General features: G+C 45.7%; 1 long non-coding RNA gene across 1 annotated transcript in view; it reads right to left on the reverse strand.

Moving 5' to 3' along the window:
* Positions 1-1,564: 1,564 nt before the first annotated feature.
* Positions 1,565-19,076, reverse strand: part of LOC132395017 (uncharacterized) — a 47,790-nt gene continuing 30,278 nt past the window's right edge. Inside the window, exon 4 of the long non-coding RNA XR_009512489.1 lies at positions 1,565-7,715. This is a non-coding gene — a long non-coding RNA (uncharacterized LOC132395017). The remainder of the gene's footprint in view (positions 7,716-19,076) is intronic.

Raw genomic sequence — 19,076 nt, forward strand, 5'->3', positions numbered from 1 at the left:
CTGCGAAGTTCTGTCCACTTTTGCCTATGTTGCAACAAAGGTAGATATTCATGTCTTCAACGGGACCAGAACTGATTTGCGAGAGCCTGAACCTGTCTCCATTGCTTTGTGTACAAATCCTTATCTGAGAAGTCCCCTGGTGGAGGGGGGGGGCTCCTGCTTTCTGCGTAAGGAGCATTGATGGCGAGAGTATGAAGGGGCTTTCCGGGTCAGAAGACACAGGTAGGAGTGGTCGTGCATTTATAATAGCTGTGATCTCTGCCATTAGTGTGTACAGTACTTTGTGGATCAGTCGGGTGCGTTGCTGCAAAACCATTGAATCAAGGATTCTTCTGGTGATACCAATCATCCACTCCCATGTGAGAGGCATGTGGTGTGTTGAACTCCCAGTTGCATCCCAGCTCATTGAGGTACTGTTTTGTCCATCTTGAGCTCCTTGGACGCGCCAACAAAATTCGTGCCACAGTTTTGCAGGGCCTTCTTAGTGCAAAGAAGCACCTGAGAATGTTAATGCAGCTGGATGTATCCAAAGATTCAATGACCTCAATGCGTACCGCTCTTGAACTCATGCAGCTAAACATGATGCTCTCTGCTTGTCCTCCTCTGGTGTGTCTAGTGATGATAGTCCAGGGACCAAATACATCGAGCCCCATGTATGTAAAAGGAGGGCAGGCATTGAGGCATTCTGGTGGGAGGTCCGCCATACGTTGAACTTCCATCTTCCCTCGCAGTTTCCTGCAGGTTACACATCTGTGGAGTACCGAATTGATCAGTGTTTTGCCTCCCAAGATCCACAGTCTGGCTCTCCTGATTGCTCCTTCCATCAGGTTTCCTTACCTGTTCATGGTGATGGTGTAAGGACACATGGCTGTCTTTGGGCAGGATTACTGGGCTCTTTTCTGCAGCTGAAAGGCGAGAGTGTATTAACCGGCCTCCAATGCAATTGAAATCGTTCTTCAGGATCGGGTTGAGTTTCCTCAAAGGGCTGTCCTTTGGTATTGGTTTATTAGCTTGGAGGGCCGAAAACTCCCTTGCAAAAGCTGCTCTTTGAGTTGCTTTAAGGATGTCGTCCTGCCTCTAACAGTCCCTGTATTGTCGGTGCTATAAGCTTCCTCTGCTTCTGGTCTTAAAGGATATTGTGGCCTCCTAGGTGGAACTGCTCCTTTCTTTAACCTTACCTCCACCGGACTGGCTGTTTTTATTTTCCCTAGGTCCGTGTCATGTTGCGACCACAGAATAGATGGCAACTTGTCCAATCTTTTATCTTTCTGCTGGCCCTCTGCCCTCCCCAACAACGGCATGTGTGGCTGAGGAGTTACTTCAACCTCCTCATAGTTCCTGTCACATTTATGTTTACCCCTATCTTAATGTAGTTGTTGTCTCCGGATATCCATACCTCAGGCATAACCTTTCTCCAAACCGTTACGGTGCTTACCTGCTTTACTAGGGGTCCTAGGTCTTTAGACTGGTATCCCTCATTTACCAGCAGTGTTATGTGGGGTACAGCTTCCAGTATCCCGTACCATTCCTTCAAAAAGGTATTCCACCTGACTTGCAGGGGCGCCCCCTGCTTCCCAATTACTATGGCTTCCCCTTTCAGGTGTTGTCGAATATCTGTCCTCATGTTCCATCTCCTCTCTACCTCCTTATTCTGAGTCTCATTGAAAATTACAGTAACTCAGATTTGGGTGCTACAGCCTCAGGTAATATGGCCTGCACGCCCTGTTTCCACTTTTCCCAGGCAACCCAGATCTAATCTTCAATGTCCCCTATCCAAAAAACATTGCCTCTCTTATCTTCTCGCACTATCAATTGAGCCCCTGCTCTTTCCGCACTTAACCCATTTCTGGTGCATTCTAATTTTAATTCCAGTTTCAATAGAGCATCTCTGCCTAACAAATTAATTGGAGTTCCTTTAGATACTAGTACTGGCAAAACAATTCCTTTATTTCCCATTCTCAAATGCACTGGAGCCGTGCACTGTGTCAGCTGTGTTTTCCCCGAGAACCCTACCGTCTTAATAAACCTTCCTGACATGGGAAGGTGAAGGGCATACTGTGGCTGTACACAAGTGTACGTGACTCCAGTATCTATCATCATTGGTGTCAGTTGCCCTTCTAACATAACCTGAACCATAGGTTCCTCCTCTGCCTCCCTCATTATCATCGGGTAATGTCCCTTCCCACTCGAGTTCTCGGGCCACCCCTAATACCTTGCATAGGGGTTTACAGGTTTGCTCAGACCCCCAGGAGCCGGCATGTGGCCAAACTGTGACTCCCTTGCATCGGTTCCTGCTGGTACGAGACGAGCCATTGTTTAAATGGGCAGTCTCTCTTCATGTGTCCAGTCTGACTGCATCCCCAGCACAATCTTTCTATCTCTCTTTCCCCCCTCTCCTCACTAATCCTCTCTGCCCATAACTCCTCTGTCCCCTACCTTGGGAGTTCCAGTCCTGTCTGGGCTGTTGCTTAAATCTACTCTGTCCCTGATAGGGCATCTGTGGAAATGTTCCTCTGAAGACATTCATTATTGGCATGGGGTTTTCTGGCCCTTGACTGACAGAATGACCGGTTCCTCCATCTAGCGGTGCTTCATTCACTTTAATGGCTGTACTCACACTGGTGGTAACTGGCAGCATCTTTTTGCTTTTCTCTTTTTCTTTTTTTTTCAGTTCTTCGAGCTGCATTTGCAATAGCTTTTGCTGCACCTCTTCTTGCTGCTCAGCCAGCTTTCATTTGTCTCTCCGATATTTCTCCCCCGCATGGACTACGTGATCACTGAATGCCTGTGGGGTCAGCGACAACAGCCCAACTACTTCCTCCAATTTGATTTTGACTTGCTGAGGCATTGTGTCCAGAATGCCTTGTTGGAACAGTGAGTTCAGAAACAAGCTATTTTCCACCTCTTGCTCAGTCTCCAGTCTCCACCTTTTCAACTGGTTTTCTACATAGGCTGCTGGGTTTTCAGTGTCTCCCAGTGGATCCCCTTTTAAGGCTTTGGGGTCCACTTTGGGTGGGTAAAGTTTCCTGAGGGCCTGCCATACCCTCTGCCTCACTGGATCAAAATTGGCCCCATTAGTCTTTGGGCTGTCCACATCAGTTCTTTTAGCTTGGAAGTTCCCTTCAATCTTATCAGCAGTGCCTTCAAATCTCCCATAGCCAACAATCGTCCCGTTGTTTCCTCCTCGAAGGCTCTAATCCACTTTCCTGCCCCCTTGTGCAGACTAGGCAGAGTATTTTTCAGCCCCTCCAGGTCCTGGGATCCCCAAGGGATATACTGTACTTGTCCTGATCCCTTACCAGCAGTGGCAGCATTTCCTTCTCCCCGTTCCATGTAATCAAGCTTCCTGCCTCACCTGATTCTTCATCTATTGCTGACCCTATTTCTACTGGCTGCCACTCATACCTCCTTGGGGTATACCTTCTCCCTTGTTCCTTCTCTCCTCTAGTCCCCTCTTCCATCTCCAATATCTGCCTCTCTGTTCTCTCTCGTGCTTCCTCCAAACTCTCGTTTCCTACCTTCCTCCTTCCTCTCAAATCACTCCGTTCTTGCCGTCTAGTTGATTCCTGTTCTCTTCTAGTCTGTCTGTCTCTACAGTATAACCGACACTCCTCATAATCCCTCTTCTCTCTCTGCTGCTGTAGCCTTTCCACTTCTCTTACCATATCCCTTCTTTCCTGTTCCAGCCTCATCTTTTCTCCCTCTATCTCATTCTTCAGCACCTCTCTCACCCTCTCATATTTCCTTCTTTCCTCCTCAGGGTCCCAGACCTCTACTTCCCCCTGCAGGCTTACTGTTCCTGATATTATGGGGCATTGCTTGGGTGTTCCCTGCTCATTATAGGGAGGGGGTCTTTCTACTTCTTTCATATCCGGGTATAGAGCTGAAGCCACGTTTCTGTTAGGCTTTTCCTCTCCCCCACCCAACTGTTTTCCCTGTTCCCCTTGTGCCTTTTTCGTTTATTACCAATATCCTGCCTGTCTTTCTCAATCTCTCTCCCTCCATCCTAAAAAGTTTCATCTCCTGCTCACTCCTTTCCTCCCTTGTCTTGGACTTATCGTTTGGTTTATGATTTTTAATTAGTGCTTCCATCTCTTCACACAAGCTTACATCGAATGTCCCTTCTTTTGGCCATTTTGTGTGCAGGTTATTGGTTCTTTTTTCCCATTTCTCTGAAATTGCAGTAATCTCACCTCTAATTACCGGGAATTTCGTGCACAGTATGTCTACTGCTGTTCTTTTTTCTTCCGCCATGTTATTCTCTTCTTCTCTTAGGTATTATTTCTTTAAAAAGTCTCACAATTCAAATACTTCCCTGATCCTATCTCTAAGCCTTGCCCTACAGTTTATACTACCAGTGTTCAAGCAATTTATCAAATTCTTCTTACCTTCTGTTCCGTTCTGCCCGAGCAGCCCTCAATCTAGGGCAGTACTCACAGAACTTTCTCTTCACTTTCCCTGCCCGTTCAGCCCTTCATTTCATGTGAAGCGGTATCCACAGGGATTTACCAACACCACGTGGAATTTTCTTTACTCAACTTCTTATTCATACTTACCCCCACTGCAGTGTTCTCGATCAATCCTCTGAGCCTCCTGTCAAGCCCTCAATTCTGCCAGATTTGTTGGATCGGAAAGACCCTTCGGCAGTTGCTACACACTTCTGAGTCCCCGAGACCCCCAAAACTAACAGAATTTTAGTCCAAATTGTCGCAAAAAGCGATTACCTTTTTTCTGGGTGCACCGGTAATTCTGTTAGCTCTGTGAGGGCTCCTGAGGGACTGGGAAGCGGCCTCAACCCGCCGAATCCTTTTTGCGGGTCTCTTTCCGATCCTGTTCATGACGCCAATTTTGTCGTGGTTACTTGAAATGACCAGGAGACACAGACTCCTTCAAGAAGTTTAAACCTTTATTTGCAAACAAAGGCTGAGGCAATCAATGAACTTGTCACCGAAAGCCCGCCGAGCTCCGGCGTACAGCATTCTTTATAGTAATTTCTTATCTCAGTTACATTCCGGTTTCATCAGCATACCCAATCAATTTATATTTGCATATCATCTATACATTAACTAATCAATCGCTCTTGCCTAGCTCTCGGTGCGCCACCAGTATTTCTTTCCAGTTCACAACTTGGGCCTCATTCCTGGCCACAGTTGTTTCTCAGTCAGCCTCCTTAACCTCCCTCACATTACATCTTCTGCTCGTACCATCCTGTCTGCCACCATTATCTCTTAATAAACAAAGGCTGCGTATAATATATGGAGTACATTTCAGCTAATTAGTGCTGCTAGCTAAACAGGTGTTCTTTAAGTATGTAGCTAAGAGAATACAAGGTATCTAGTTAAAACAATACATAGCAAAATGTGTCTAGTAAACTAATACATAGTAATATTCAGTACATAGAAATGATTACATTGTATAGTAAATAGCCAGTACATAGTGGTTATATTTCAGGTATATATAGTGATTATGTCAGGTATATTTCTCAATATAATCTGTCGGTTTGTGTACATTGCCAAGGCACACCTCTCCTATCACCACCCAGCCCAGATCCAGGCGTTGGGCAAAGGGGGCGTCGTGTGGTCCATTGACCTGCTGCCTGACCTTGTGCACCCAGAGAACATCTCTTCCGAGTAGCAGGAGTATTTCTGCTTCTGGATCCAGTTCTGGGATGTGCTTGGCGATGTGGTGGAGATGCGGCTGGTGTTGTACTACGCTTGGTGTCAGGATCTCAGTGCGGTTATTCAAAATTTCATTGCTCTCTAAGAGTGGAGGGAGACAGATGACAACTTTACCAACCAGCCACTCGAGCTGGAAGCCTTCTGCCTTCCTGCCATATGTTTCTACGTTGCCTGAGCAAGTTCTAAGGTAGTATGGGAACTGATTACTCACTATGTTGAACAACTCGAAGAACTCTGGTCTGATCCTCTCCCTCCCCGCCGTCCCCTTGTGAGGGTGAAGGAGCTTTGTCGGTTTGTGGTAACAGGCCGGGATGTATGGCCCCATCGTGATTAGCGCTATTACATTACGAGCACTTCACGGGGATCGTACACTCTCTAGCAAGGTGAGAGGTACATAGTTTTTTTTCTCCTTGAGAAGGGCCATTCTCTCTTCAAGGGGTTTTTTCCTAAACGTTCTGCATTTTTTGAGGGGGTGGGGTTTGTTGTGCAATGGACAATTCTTGCTAGGGTCATTGTTAGTTGTAGAGACTTCAGTTTTACGCACCGAGACAGGTTTATTGATGTTAAAATTATCCGAAGTGGATTTGACTGGCTTGGTGTAAATTGTACTGCTACCTTGACTCATGAAGCTAGGGTCGTTTCACTTCTTCGCCTCCTTGCACACAAACCTAGTGAAATACTTAAAGGAAGGAAATTGACCACCGTTCTCCTCCTTGTACTCTGAGCCAACAGACACCTACCTTTCCTGCAGCCCAAATGGAAGTTTGTTCACAATTGGTCTAATTCTGTATGAAGTATCTAGATACAATAGGCCAGTTAAATAGCCATCTTCTTTAGCGCCTTCAATCTCCATGAGTAAATCTCTGAGTTCTCTTAATTTAGTGTGGTCCTTGGCTGACACCCTAGGAAAATTTTCCAGCCGTCGAAGTAGTGCTGTTTCAATAATTTCAGGGGCCGCAAAGCACTCCTGTAGTCTCTCCCATGCTTTGCTTGGGGTTGTTGATGTACACTGAACGTATGCGTCTCACCTGTTCGCATGATTCTGTTCCCAGCCATTTTGTCAAAAGATCCAACTCTTGGGTTGCTCCGAGCTGGACTCTGCCGGTAGCGTTGGCGAATGTGGAGTACCATGCACGGTAATTTTCAGGCTTATCGTCAAACTGGTATAGTCCTGAAGTGACGAGATCTCGTCGTGCTAAATACTGTGCCATGGGTTCAACTGCAAATGGCACACTGGCTGGTGGAATATGTCAGCGGATACATGACTGAGGGTGTACATTCGTTATGAGATTTGCTGTTCTGAATTCAGCCTTTGCCTCCTCTCTTGCCAAATCTGGTAAGTTTGGCATTGAGAAGTATTTGTCGTCAGCCCTTTCATTCTCGATTTCATCGCAAAGTTGCAAGCATAAATTGTCTTCCTCAATGGATGCAATGCAATTGGACTTCTCGTTGACTCCTCATGAAATGGGACATTAGCAAATAAGTATGGAGAGGAAGAACGAATCTTCAGGTCCATTTGAGATCGGATGTATTTGCTAGTGCGTTCCAATTTGGTCCTTTCTGAAGTAGATTTTACTTCATCTAGAACGTGCATTCCTTCAGCGCTTTCTAACATTTCTGCTTCCACCATGGCAGCTTCGGTTTCTCAGCATAGCATCAGCACTTCTAACTCTGCTTCTATCCTTATCCTTTCCAACTGGTTTTTGGCTTCTCTGGCAGCCTTTTCCATTTTCAATTTTGTTTCCTGTTCAGCGTACGACACTCGCACCTTGGCGGTTTCTGCTTTCACTCTTATGTGGGCAGCCTTATTTGCTGATGCCCTTCTGCTCCTGGCGCTGGATGGCAATGACTTGACACTTGATCACGTGGCCATCGTACCACTTGTTGAAACACCTGGTAAATCTGCCTTTGCACTCTAGTGTTCTCATACAGGTGTAGAAACTCTGAACTAAACACCGAGGTAAACCGTAGTCAATGAGGGCATGATCACAGTAAGATTAACAGTTTACTGTTCACTCTTCCACACGATAATGAAAACTGTTGATAAAACAATACAAAATGTATACAGCATTTGTTTCCTTCTTGGCATCACATTTACATCACAAATACTTGTAAAAGTAAAACTACAACAAACTATATTACATTAAAGTACAACATACAGTCAGAATCTACCTACACCATCAACTGGCTTTAAATACACTTCACACAAACTATCCAGCAACACTTTCAATAGCACAAGAAAATAAACTTTATCAACCGTCATTACTTTTAACAGAATCAATGTTAACATTTTTACTTCAACGTATCGATTATCTTACTAACTTACAGCATTGCTTCTCTGATGTTTCTAGTGTGTAGAATGAAAACTTTTCTCACTCTGATCCTGCACACACAAGCCCCCTCCTTCCCGTTTCTCCAAACCGGTATTTTCCCACAAGACGCGGCGAAACCAGGTGTGACATCATCGCATGCTGTGATATATCACAGGCAATGAATCTACTTTCAACAACCTTAACTTTAACTAGAAAATAATTACAAACTCATTACTAAAGCGAAAATGTAATAAAGCCAAACAAATACCTTAGGTCAACATAAGCCTGCTGGCCCAATCTTTCACACCTATCTTGAGAACAATAACTAATCAACAACATTGATGTAATAACAAATTTAATTTCAGTCTTTAATATTTGATTTAATATTCATTTAATATTTAAAATCTGTTAACAAAAGTTTTGTTTTAATTCATCTTTGGCCAGGCTTGAATGATCTTGATATGAATAATTCGAAAGCAGCCTGTGACTGATGATGTAGCCCCCGAGGGATTCACTTGGATGATTTAATCAGGAATAATAATTAATAATTACAACCAACTCTCACGAATCTTATTTGTGTGAATATTAATGACTGTAACTTGCAGAAAGGTAGTTCTCATGAACATGGTCTTGGGAAGGACCTGTGGCTGGTCTGTTGCTTCACTGCAATGTAGATTAAATGACGCACTGGTATTCTCCAGAGTTAGACCATACTTGTTTAATCTATGATACCTTATTAAACAATGGGTATCATTTACAATGCAGCTTCTATATATTGGATGAATATGAAGAGGTTAATCATTTTGTTGCTCAGAACAGTAGGCTGTTGATATCTTGGTTTGAGTAAGTCACAACAACTGTATATGCATTTTTGGCCCATTTCACTTGTATTTAATTATATGCATACTGACTTGTGGCCAGCTATCCACACAACAAAGGGTGATGGATACCGCCCAGTCCATTACAGGAAAAGTCCTCCCTACCATTGAACAGACCTGCAAGGAGCACTGTCACAAAAAAGCAGCACCCATCATCAAGTACCCCACCATCCAAGCCATGCTGTCTTGTTGAGTGGGATCCAGGATCAGCCATGCTGGAATGATGGAGCAGACTCAATGGGCTGAATGGCCTAATTCTGCTCCTATGTCTCACAGCCTTAGGGACTCCTGGTAGCCCAAGCCAGATAGGCCAGCAAGATGGTACCTTAATTTCCACCAGCTGGTTGCTATTTGCTGCCTGCCCCACCGTACAGAATGACTATAGCAGTGAGACTGGCAGGATGTTACATATTCCGTATGACTACAGCTCACACTGATGTTAAGCCAACACTCAGAGCTTTCCCATTAGTCCCTTTGTCCAGTTTATCTTCCTGCAGTCTATTCTATCACATACTGTCTGCCCATTAATGTGGATGGCAAAGAGGTACAGCTCCAGTAACCTGTGCTCAACCCTGATCTCTAGTACTATCTCCGTCGAGTTAACATGTTTTCCCCGTGACTGCATGGGCTTCCAGCCACGACCAAAAGATGTGTAGCTGATAGTTGGCAATTAACAGGACACTGCAAGTTACCTCTAGTGTGTGGATGAGTAGCAGAACTGGCGGGGAGAGCAGGGTTGATGGGCATGAGGAGAAAATAAAATGGAATTAGAACATAAAATATTAAACACAGTACAGCACAAGCACTTCGGCCCAAGATCTTGTGCTGACCCTATAACATAGTCCAGATCAATCTAACCCTTCCCTCCTACAGAACCCTCTACTTTTCTATCATCCATGTACTTTTCTAAGAGTTTCTTAAATATCCCTAATGTATCTGCCTCTACTGCCAGCTCTGGCAGAGTATTCCACACACTCACAATTCTCTGAAGAAAAATGAATTTCTGATATCCCTCCCCACCCCATGCTTTTCTTCAACCACTGTAAAATTATTCTCTTGGACCCTGGCTCCCAGGAGGCAATATACTATCCGGGAATCTCATTCTCACCCATGGAACCTCCAATCTGTTCCCTAACTAGCGAATCCCCTATCACCACAGTGCGCCTCTTCTTCCCTCTTCCCTTCTGTGTCACAGAGCAAGACTCAGTGCCAGAGACACGATCACTGTGATTTTCCAATGTTAGGTCATCCCCTGCTGACAGTATCCAAAGTGATACACCTGTTGTTGAGGGAGATGGCCACAGAGGTACTCTGCACTGGCTTCTTAACTCTTTTCCCCTTCCTCTCACCCAGTTTCCTGTGCCCTCTATCTTGTGTGTAACTACCTCTCTGTATGGTTTATCTATCACCACTTCAGCCTTTCAAATGATCTGGATTTCATCCAGTTCCAGCTCCAGCTCCGTAACATGGTTTGTTAGAAGCTGCAGCTGGATGCAGTTCTCGCAGCAGAAGCGGTCAGGGATACTGGATGTCTCCCTCCTTTCCCACAGCCTGTAAAAGGAGCATTGAACTATCCTGCCTGACATCTCTGTTGTCCTAGCTGAGCAGATATAATGAAGAGAAGGAAAAATCTTGAGCTTTTCTTTGTTTGCTTTCTCTGTGTGAAGCCTTGAAGAGCTGAAGCCTTAAGATCACTACTCTGATTATGTCCACTCAGAAGACGGCCGCTGTGCTTGCTCGTGCCTTCCTTTTAAATGCTCTTACTAATCAATCTCAAACACCAACTGGCCACTGATCAAAGCTCTATTATGCTGCCGTGACCCACTCCTGCCAATTATCCTCAGGCAGTGGACCTGATTGAAGTCCCCTCCTATTCAGTTTTCCGATGTCTGGATTGGCCGCTGGTCAAAGCTCTCCTAAATGTTCCTTTACCTTAAGATCCCTATTCAAATCTGTTCATTACACAACGCTCAATCGGGAATTGCCTTTTCCTTAGCGGGATTATCCACAAGCTGCTCTGAAAAGTCTTCTCATAAGCATTCTATAAATTCCCTTTCTTGGAATCTAGCACCAACATGATTTTCCCATTCTACCTGTATATTCAAATCCCCCATGACTATCATTAACATTGTCCTTTTTACATACTTTTTTATCTCCCCTTGTAATTTGTACCACACATCCTGGCTACTGTCAGGAAGCTTGTATAACTCCCATCAGTGTCTTTTGACACTTGTATTTTCTTCCTCACAAGGATTCTACATCCTCCAATCCTTCTTCTTCTTCAGCCCATTACCCTACTGGGACATAGGCCACTGACAACAGCTCACTAGAGTACTCACTCCTGGGCCAGTCTCCCGTGTTATCCCCAGGTATAGCCCATATCCTTCCTCTCCCATGGATAAGGTCTCAGGAGCTTCTGTTGGTGTTTTTGTAGACCTGGGATTTTTCAGGATGGAATTGCTAGCCCCATTCCCAATGCCCAATCCTTCTCCTTTTGCAGCCAGGCTTAGAACCGCCCACACTGGAACTATCTTCTGATCCTCTTTCTCATAATTTCACTTCAATTTTTACAGCAGAGCCACCCCACCCTTTTCACCTACCTGCCTGTCCTTTTGCTATAATGTGTATCTTTGGATGTAAAGCTCCCAACTCCCAAATATCATCTTCTTTCATCCATGACTCAGTGATGCCCACAAGGTCATACTTGCCAACCTCTAACTGTGCTACAAGATCACCTGTCTTATTCTATATACTGTGTGCATTCAGATGTAACATCTTCAGTTCTGTATTCGTCACCCCTTCTGATTTTGCCCCCATGTTACATTTCAACGCATCCCACTGACTGCAATTTTGCCCTGTCATCTGCTTGTCCATCCTCACAATCTCACTACACACTGCATCTACTTGTATACCTGCTGTCCCAACCTCATCCCTATCATTCCAGTTCCTATCCCCCTGCCAAATTAGTTTAAGCCCTCCCTAAAAGATCTCACGAACCTGCCTGCAAGGACATTAGTTCCCCTCAGGTTCACATGTAATGAGTCCTTTTTGTACAGGTCATACCTTCCCTGAAAAGATCCCAATGAGCCAGAAATCTGAAACTCCGTTCCCTGCACCAATTCTTCAGTCATGCATTCATCTGCCAAATCATCCCATCGTTACCCTCTGGCGCAGACAGCAGTCCCGAGATTACTGCCCAGAAAGTCTTGCTTTTCAGCTCTCTGTCTAGCTCCCTATATTCTCTCTTCAGGACTTCTGTAGCGGTGTGCTACATGCAGCGCTATAATTACGACACGGAGTCAGTAACTGCAGTCGAAGGAAAAAACTTTATTTGAAATCCTCAGCCTCACTTTTAAGCCTCCCTCAACCTGCTCCCCCACCCCGTGGCGCAGAGGCTCCAAAGCTCTGTGCTCGCAAACCCCCGTAGGCTATCTCCCTTAGCCGGAAAGCTGGCTAATTGTGAGCCGGTTTGGATGTGCCAGGAAATGGGTCGCCACATAACCCCCCCCCCCCAGAACCGGCGATACACCCTCCAATGTCCACAGTCTGGGCCGGAACCTGCTTGGGAGGTCGGCCTCTGCGCCGAGGTGCCGGAAACTCGGCCGGTTGCGCCAGGTCCACATGGGCCGGTTTGAGGCGGTGCACCGTGAAAACCTCCTCTTTCCCCCCAATGTCCAGCACGAACGTGGACCCGTTGTTCCGGAGCACCATAAACGGCCCCTCGTATGGCCGCAGCAGCGGTGGCTGATGCCCGCCCCTTCGTACAAACACAAACTTACAATTCTGCAAGTCTTTGGGTACACAGGTCGGGTTCCGCCCGTGCTGTGAAGTGGGTATGGGGGCCAGGTTACCGAGCTTCTCGCGTAGTCTGCCCAGGACTGCTGCGGGATCTTCCTCTTGCCCCCGTGGGGCTGGTAGGAACTCCCCGGGGACGACCAGGGGCGCGCCGTATAACAACTCGGCCGACGAGGCGAGTAGGTCGTCTTTGGGTGCTGTGCGGATGCCGAGTAGGACCCAGGGAAGCTCGTCCGCCCAGTTGGCTCCTCATAGGCGGGCCATGAGGGCCGACTTCAGGTGACGGTGGAAACGCTCCACTAGCCCGTTCGACTGTGGGTGGTAGGCAGTTGTGCGGTGCAGCTGAGACCCCAAAAGGCTGGCCATAGCTGACCACAGGCTGGAGGTGAACTGGGTGCCTCTGTCAGAGGTAATGTGGGCCGGTACACCAAAACAAGATATCCAGGTGGTGATCAGGGCTCGGGCGCAAGATTCGGAGGTGGTGTCGGTTAGCGGGACCACCTCTGGCCATCTTGTGAACCGGTCCACAATAGTCAGGAGGTGCCGCGCTCCGCGCGACACTGGCAGGGGGCCCACAATATCCACATGAATGTAGTCGAAGCACCGGTGGGCGGGATGGAACTGCTGCGGTGGGGCTTTGGTGTGCCGCTGCACCTTGGCCGTCTGGCAGTGCATGCACGTTTTGGCCCATTCACTGACCTGTTTGCAGAGTCTGTGCCAAACGACCCTGCTGGAAACCATCCGGACAGTCATCCGGATGGAGGGATGTGCCAAGTTATGAATGGAGTCGAAAACACGGCGCCACCAGGCTGTCGGGACGACGGGACGGGGTTGGCCGGTGGCGACGTCACAGAGTAGGGTCCTCTCACCCGGGCCTACGGGGAGGTACTGGAGCTGCAAACCTGAGACTGCGGTTCTGTAACTCGGAATCTCCTCATCTGCCTGCTGCGCCTCTGCCTCACTTTTAAGCATCCCTCAACCTGCCCCCCGTGGCGCAGAGGCTCCAAAGCTCTGTGCTCGCAAACCCCCGTAGGCTATCTCCCTTAGCCGGAAAACTGGCTAATTGTGAGCAGGTTTGGATGTGCCAGGAAATGGGTCGCCACACTTCCTTCCTTTTCCTATCTATGTTGTTGGTGCCAATATGTGCCTCAACTTCTGACTGTTCACTCTCCTCCTTGATGTAACCTGATCTGAGACATCCCTGATCCTGGAATCTGGGAGGCAACATACCACCAGTGTGTCTATTTCACATCCACAGAGTCTTTTGTCTGCTCCTCAAACTATCCCTTATTACTACTGCGCTCCTCTTCTACCCCTTCTCCACCCCCCCCACAACCTTCTGAACTACAGAGCCAGGCTCCTTGCCCGAGACCCGTTTCCTTGGTAGGCTGGCCTATTCAGCAATAAACTTACTACTGAGGAGAACTGCCTGCCACAGGGCTACTCTGCATTGGCAGCCTAATTCCTTTCATTCTCCCGACAGTCACCCTGGTACGTGCCTTCTTCAACTTTGGGCTGATCATCTCCTCATTTTCCTGTATAAGCCAAAGGTCATCCAGCTGCAGCTTTGGTTCCTAACATGCTTTCTAAGGAGCTGCATCCTCATGCACACGTAGTTATCTGGGAGACAAAATGTCTCCCAGAGTTCCCACATATCACATAAAGAACATACCACTAGCCCTGGACCCACTTTCACTGCACTGGCAATGTTCTAATAGACAAACAAAGAAAAGAAAGCTTACCAGCAACTTAAATAGAGCCTTTGCCCCTTTTTGTGTAAGCCTCTTCAGCAAAGCCTGACCACTCTAACAGGGGCCCATTCATACAATAACCACTCATGCCTCACTTCTTTGCCAAGTGCCTAATAGGCCATTATGATTGAAGCCCGCTGAAAAGTCCCGAAAGGCCCCGAGACCTTTTCCACAAGCCAGTTCTCCCGATGATTGAAGCTCGCCATTGAACATAGAACCAGTGCAGCCCAGAGGAGGGTTGGGGACTGGAGGGGGGGTGTAGGGGTTAGACCTAATTTAGGTATACACAAATGTAAGAGCCATAAAGAGGGTAAATAGTAAGAAACCTTTCCCCATAAAGCTGGCATCTAAAACCAGAGGGCATAGATTTAAGATGAGGAGTAAAAGGGGTTGTGGGATCTGAGGAGAAATTGCTGTGCCTAGCAGGTGCTTGCAACCTGGAACATACTGCCTGAGTTGGTGATACGGCAGATATACAGTTACTGGATGAATACTTGAATTGTCAAGTTGTAGTACAACTACCTGCTGGTTGGTATGGATATGGTGGCCTGTTTTCCTGTGAATGACTATAACTCTGTGACCTGTTGTGTGAGATGAATTATTCTGTGTTGAAAGTTCTATCTGAATTTTCACAATGTGACACAGGGCATTGCATATTACCATAAAATGTCCCTTGCAGCAAACACAATGAATATGTGATTTAAAGCTCTCTAACAAAATAACTTGAACCAAGTTCTTTGTTTTACAGCACCTGTTGTATTTCTTGCAGCTCTATTGCATTTCATTATTTTCCTGTGAAAGCCTGCAAGAAAATGAAACTCGAAGTAGTATATGGTGATATATATATATATATATATATATATATATATACATACACACATATTGACAATAAATTCACTTTAACTTTGACTCTGACAGACAAATAATGCTTTAGAACAGGGGCTCCCAACCTTTTTTATGCCAGAGAACAACACCATTAAGTAAGGGATCTGTGGGCTCCAGGTTGGGAACCCCTGCTTTAGAAAACATTTCATTCCTGGTGTTTGTAGGATTCCCTGTGAATGTGGAGCAGAGTATATCAGCCAGACTGGACGCACAGTGTAATCCTGCATCAAGGAGCACAGGAGGTGTATCCGTTTGAGTAACCTGGAGAAATTGGTGGTAACAGAACATTGTATTCACAATGGCCCTAGGATTGATTTCGATGGCACAAAACTACTGTGCTGTGCCAATGGCTTTTGGGACTGCCTGATAAAGGATGCCATTGAAATAAAATTAGGGGAAAAGAATTTTAATAAAGACGAAGGTCTGGCTCTAAGTAAAAACTGAATTCGATTGTAAACAAGATGGGGGACAGAAAACCTGATTGGATGAAGACTAACCAATCAGGATGGATGGACTATGGGGGTATAAATACCACAGAACTAGACATACCCAGGTATCATCCCTGACGAAGGTGGCAGAGTTTGTCATTGAAACGTTGGTTATAATTGATATTTGTACCTGGCTGGAAGCCCAACAGAAGTTTATTTGACTTATTTCATTAATTTACAAATGAGATGCTACATTGAGAAAAGATTTTAATGTTTCATTTTAAAACAAATCAAATCAAAATTACAAGGATCTTTCTGAGTGGTGAGTTCATTGTGGAGATGAGGCCACACAGTTGGCGGGCAGTAACAAACAGCAACTGTGACCTGAATCAGAATCAGAATCTGGTTTAAAATCACTGGCATACGTCATGAAATCAGTTGTCATTATGCAAAACTGAGACCATGAGTATGGGTGGGCTGTAATACTTGCCAAATTAGCTTTTCAGTGAGACATTTAGGGAAAATGATTGCATTTACTACTGCAGAACTGATGGTTAAACAGCAAACTTGCTGTGTGAGGAGAATTACAGAAGAATTAATGCACCGGTATAATGAACGTCTGGGTTATTTTTATTCCCTCTAGAACAAGGCTACAGAAATTTAAAAAGCAAGGATTTTTACCCAGATTTTGACACTGTGAGAATTTTACAGTGATCTTAATATTTAAACAGCTTTTACCTGTGGTTAAAGTAGCTGGTTGCATGCAACTGTACACTGTTACACTGTTTTACACTTCTACACTGTTTTGACTGGCAAGCTAAACTAGGTGGGGGTAGAGGGTTTGAGTTAGGGATATTCCTATCCGAGCAGCAAAGTCAGTTTCGGTGGACTGGGTGAATGAGATCGCCAGTAAGATCCAATGGCCAGGAAGGCTGTTCTGCAGTGCTCCGTGGAGAGTGAAGGGCTTGGTGAGGTACAGAAGATGTTGTGGCCATCTGCTGCAACCAAGGAGGTCTCCAGATGTGACAGTCACTCATACCACTGGAATAGGGTTTCTGAGATTGAGAGAGTGGAACTGCCCCAGTGCAAAGGTTTTTCCACTTTAAGAGCTTTCCCACACAGGTTCTCACTGTCATAGTTGAAATCGCTAGACAACCAACACAATATTTGTACAGACATCCAAATTCATTGAAGGAGGAATTGAGGATTTTTAAGACAAATATGATAGATGATATCAACAAGAACCGGAGTATGCCCACAAATGCATGCACTTAGCATATATTAAAATGGACCAATCCGTTCTGCAATAAGCTTTAGATTATGCCACTCCTTACCTCTCCTCAGACCTAATCCACTACACAGACCTAATCCAGGATAAAACCATGCTTATTTATTCCCTGCCTTGACCTATTTCCAGCCGCTTTGTGTTCCAGTGCATTCAATTAAAGTCCTTATTTTGACTTGCACACCTTCATATCCTTGCTTTGCATGGTTGTCATCATATCCTTCCCACCTTGTACTTCAGCTATTCTGGCCAGGAGAACTGCCACTCCCCCACCATTGATTACAACATTACAACTTTGCACTCTCAAACCACTCCTCCTTGTTTGATCCATCATTGTCAAAATTGTTTTCAACACATTTAATAATGGTGCTCTCGATGTGGGCTCCTCTACATTGGAGAGACCTGAGGTAGATTGGGAGACTGCTCTGTGGATGACTTTTGTTCCATCGTCAAAAAGCAGAAGTTCCCAATGGCCAACCATTTTACTTCCCATCCCCATTCCCATTCCAACATTTTAATTCCCAGCCCCATTCCCATTCCAACCTATCATTCCATGGCCTCCTCTTCCATTGCAATGAGACCACTCTAAGACTGAAGAAGCAACACTTCGTATTCCATTGAGATAGTCTCCAGCCTGATGGCATGAACGTCAATTTCTCCAACTTCCAGTAATTCCCCCCCCCCCGCCCTCTTCTTCAGTTCTACACTCTGGCCTCTTCTTTTCTGCGTTTGCCTTCTGCTGGTGCCCTATCTCATTCCCTTTCTCCCATGGTCCACTTTTCTCTTTGAGCAGATTCCTTCTTCTCCAGCCCTTTTCCTTTTCCGTCTGTCAGCTCTTAGCTTCTTACTTCACCCCCCACTCCACCCACCCAGTTTCACCTATCACCTTTTAGTTTGTACTTCTTCCCTTCCCCCATCTTACTCTGACATCTTCCCCTATCCTTTCCTGATGAAGATTCTCGGCCCAAAACTTCAACTGTTGTCAGATCTGCTGATTTCCTGCAACACTTCGTGTGTTGCTCTGGATTTCCTATATCTGCAAAATCTCTTGTGTCTCAACATTTTAGGAACAGCTTCTTCTCCTTACTTATCGGACTTCTGAATGGTCAATGAGCCATGAACGCCACCTCACGGTTTTTGCCCGTAGTTTGTACTTCTTATTTAATTTTTTAATATACTTTTTTTAGTATTGTGATTTATAGTATATTTTATGTACGTATTGCACTGTACTGGTATCACAGAGTCAACAAATTTCACAATCTATGTCAGTGATGATGAACTTGATTCTGATTCATTCAGTTCTTTCACCCCACCAGGTTTACCGACTGAATTAAAGTGTGAAACAGCAGGGTCTCCATCTCAGTTTGTGATGCAGGCACTGGGGAGAATTTCAGGGTGAAGGAGATGATCTGGAAGAAGAGAGAGGTCTTGGGGGAATAGGGCAATGGGCAGGGATAGAATACCAATGAATGATGTTGATGCCTTTCAAGAGAGGGTAAAGCCAAGTTGCAAAATGTGTCCTTATGCATTTTAAATGCATTCAGATGCTTGAATTGGTAAAACTGGCCGCTCTTCCTCAGTCAGGGTGGACACGGGTATGAAGCCTCTCTAAATGAAGATGTAGAGACATAAGCAACACACACAAAATGCTGGAGGAGCTCAGCAAGTCAGGCAGCATCTATGGAAATGAATAAACTGTCGACATTTTGGGCCAAGACCTTTCTTCAGGACTGAGGAGGATGGGGAAGATGACAGAATAATAAAGGTCGGGAGAGGGGAAGGAGGCTAGCTGGAAGATGAAGCCAAGTGGGTGGGAAAGTTCAAGTGCTGGAGAAGAAGGAATCTGATAGGAGAGAAGAGTGGACCATAGGAGAAAGGGAAGGAGGAGGGGAGCCAGGTGATAGGCAGGTGAGAAGAGGTAAAATGTAAGAGGGGGGAACAGAGGAAGAGGGAGGGTGGGGTTGTTATTTAAATAGAGGCATAATTAAGATACATCTCTGAATGTTTCAATTGCATTGGATGTTCCAGCAGTAACTAGTCACATGGCCTCCCCACTGGCTGATA

Source organism: Hypanus sabinus, chromosome 1, assembly GCF_030144855.1.
Source record: "Hypanus sabinus isolate sHypSab1 chromosome 1, sHypSab1.hap1, whole genome shotgun sequence".
NCBI lineage: Eukaryota > Metazoa > Chordata > Chondrichthyes > Myliobatiformes > Dasyatidae > Hypanus > Hypanus sabinus.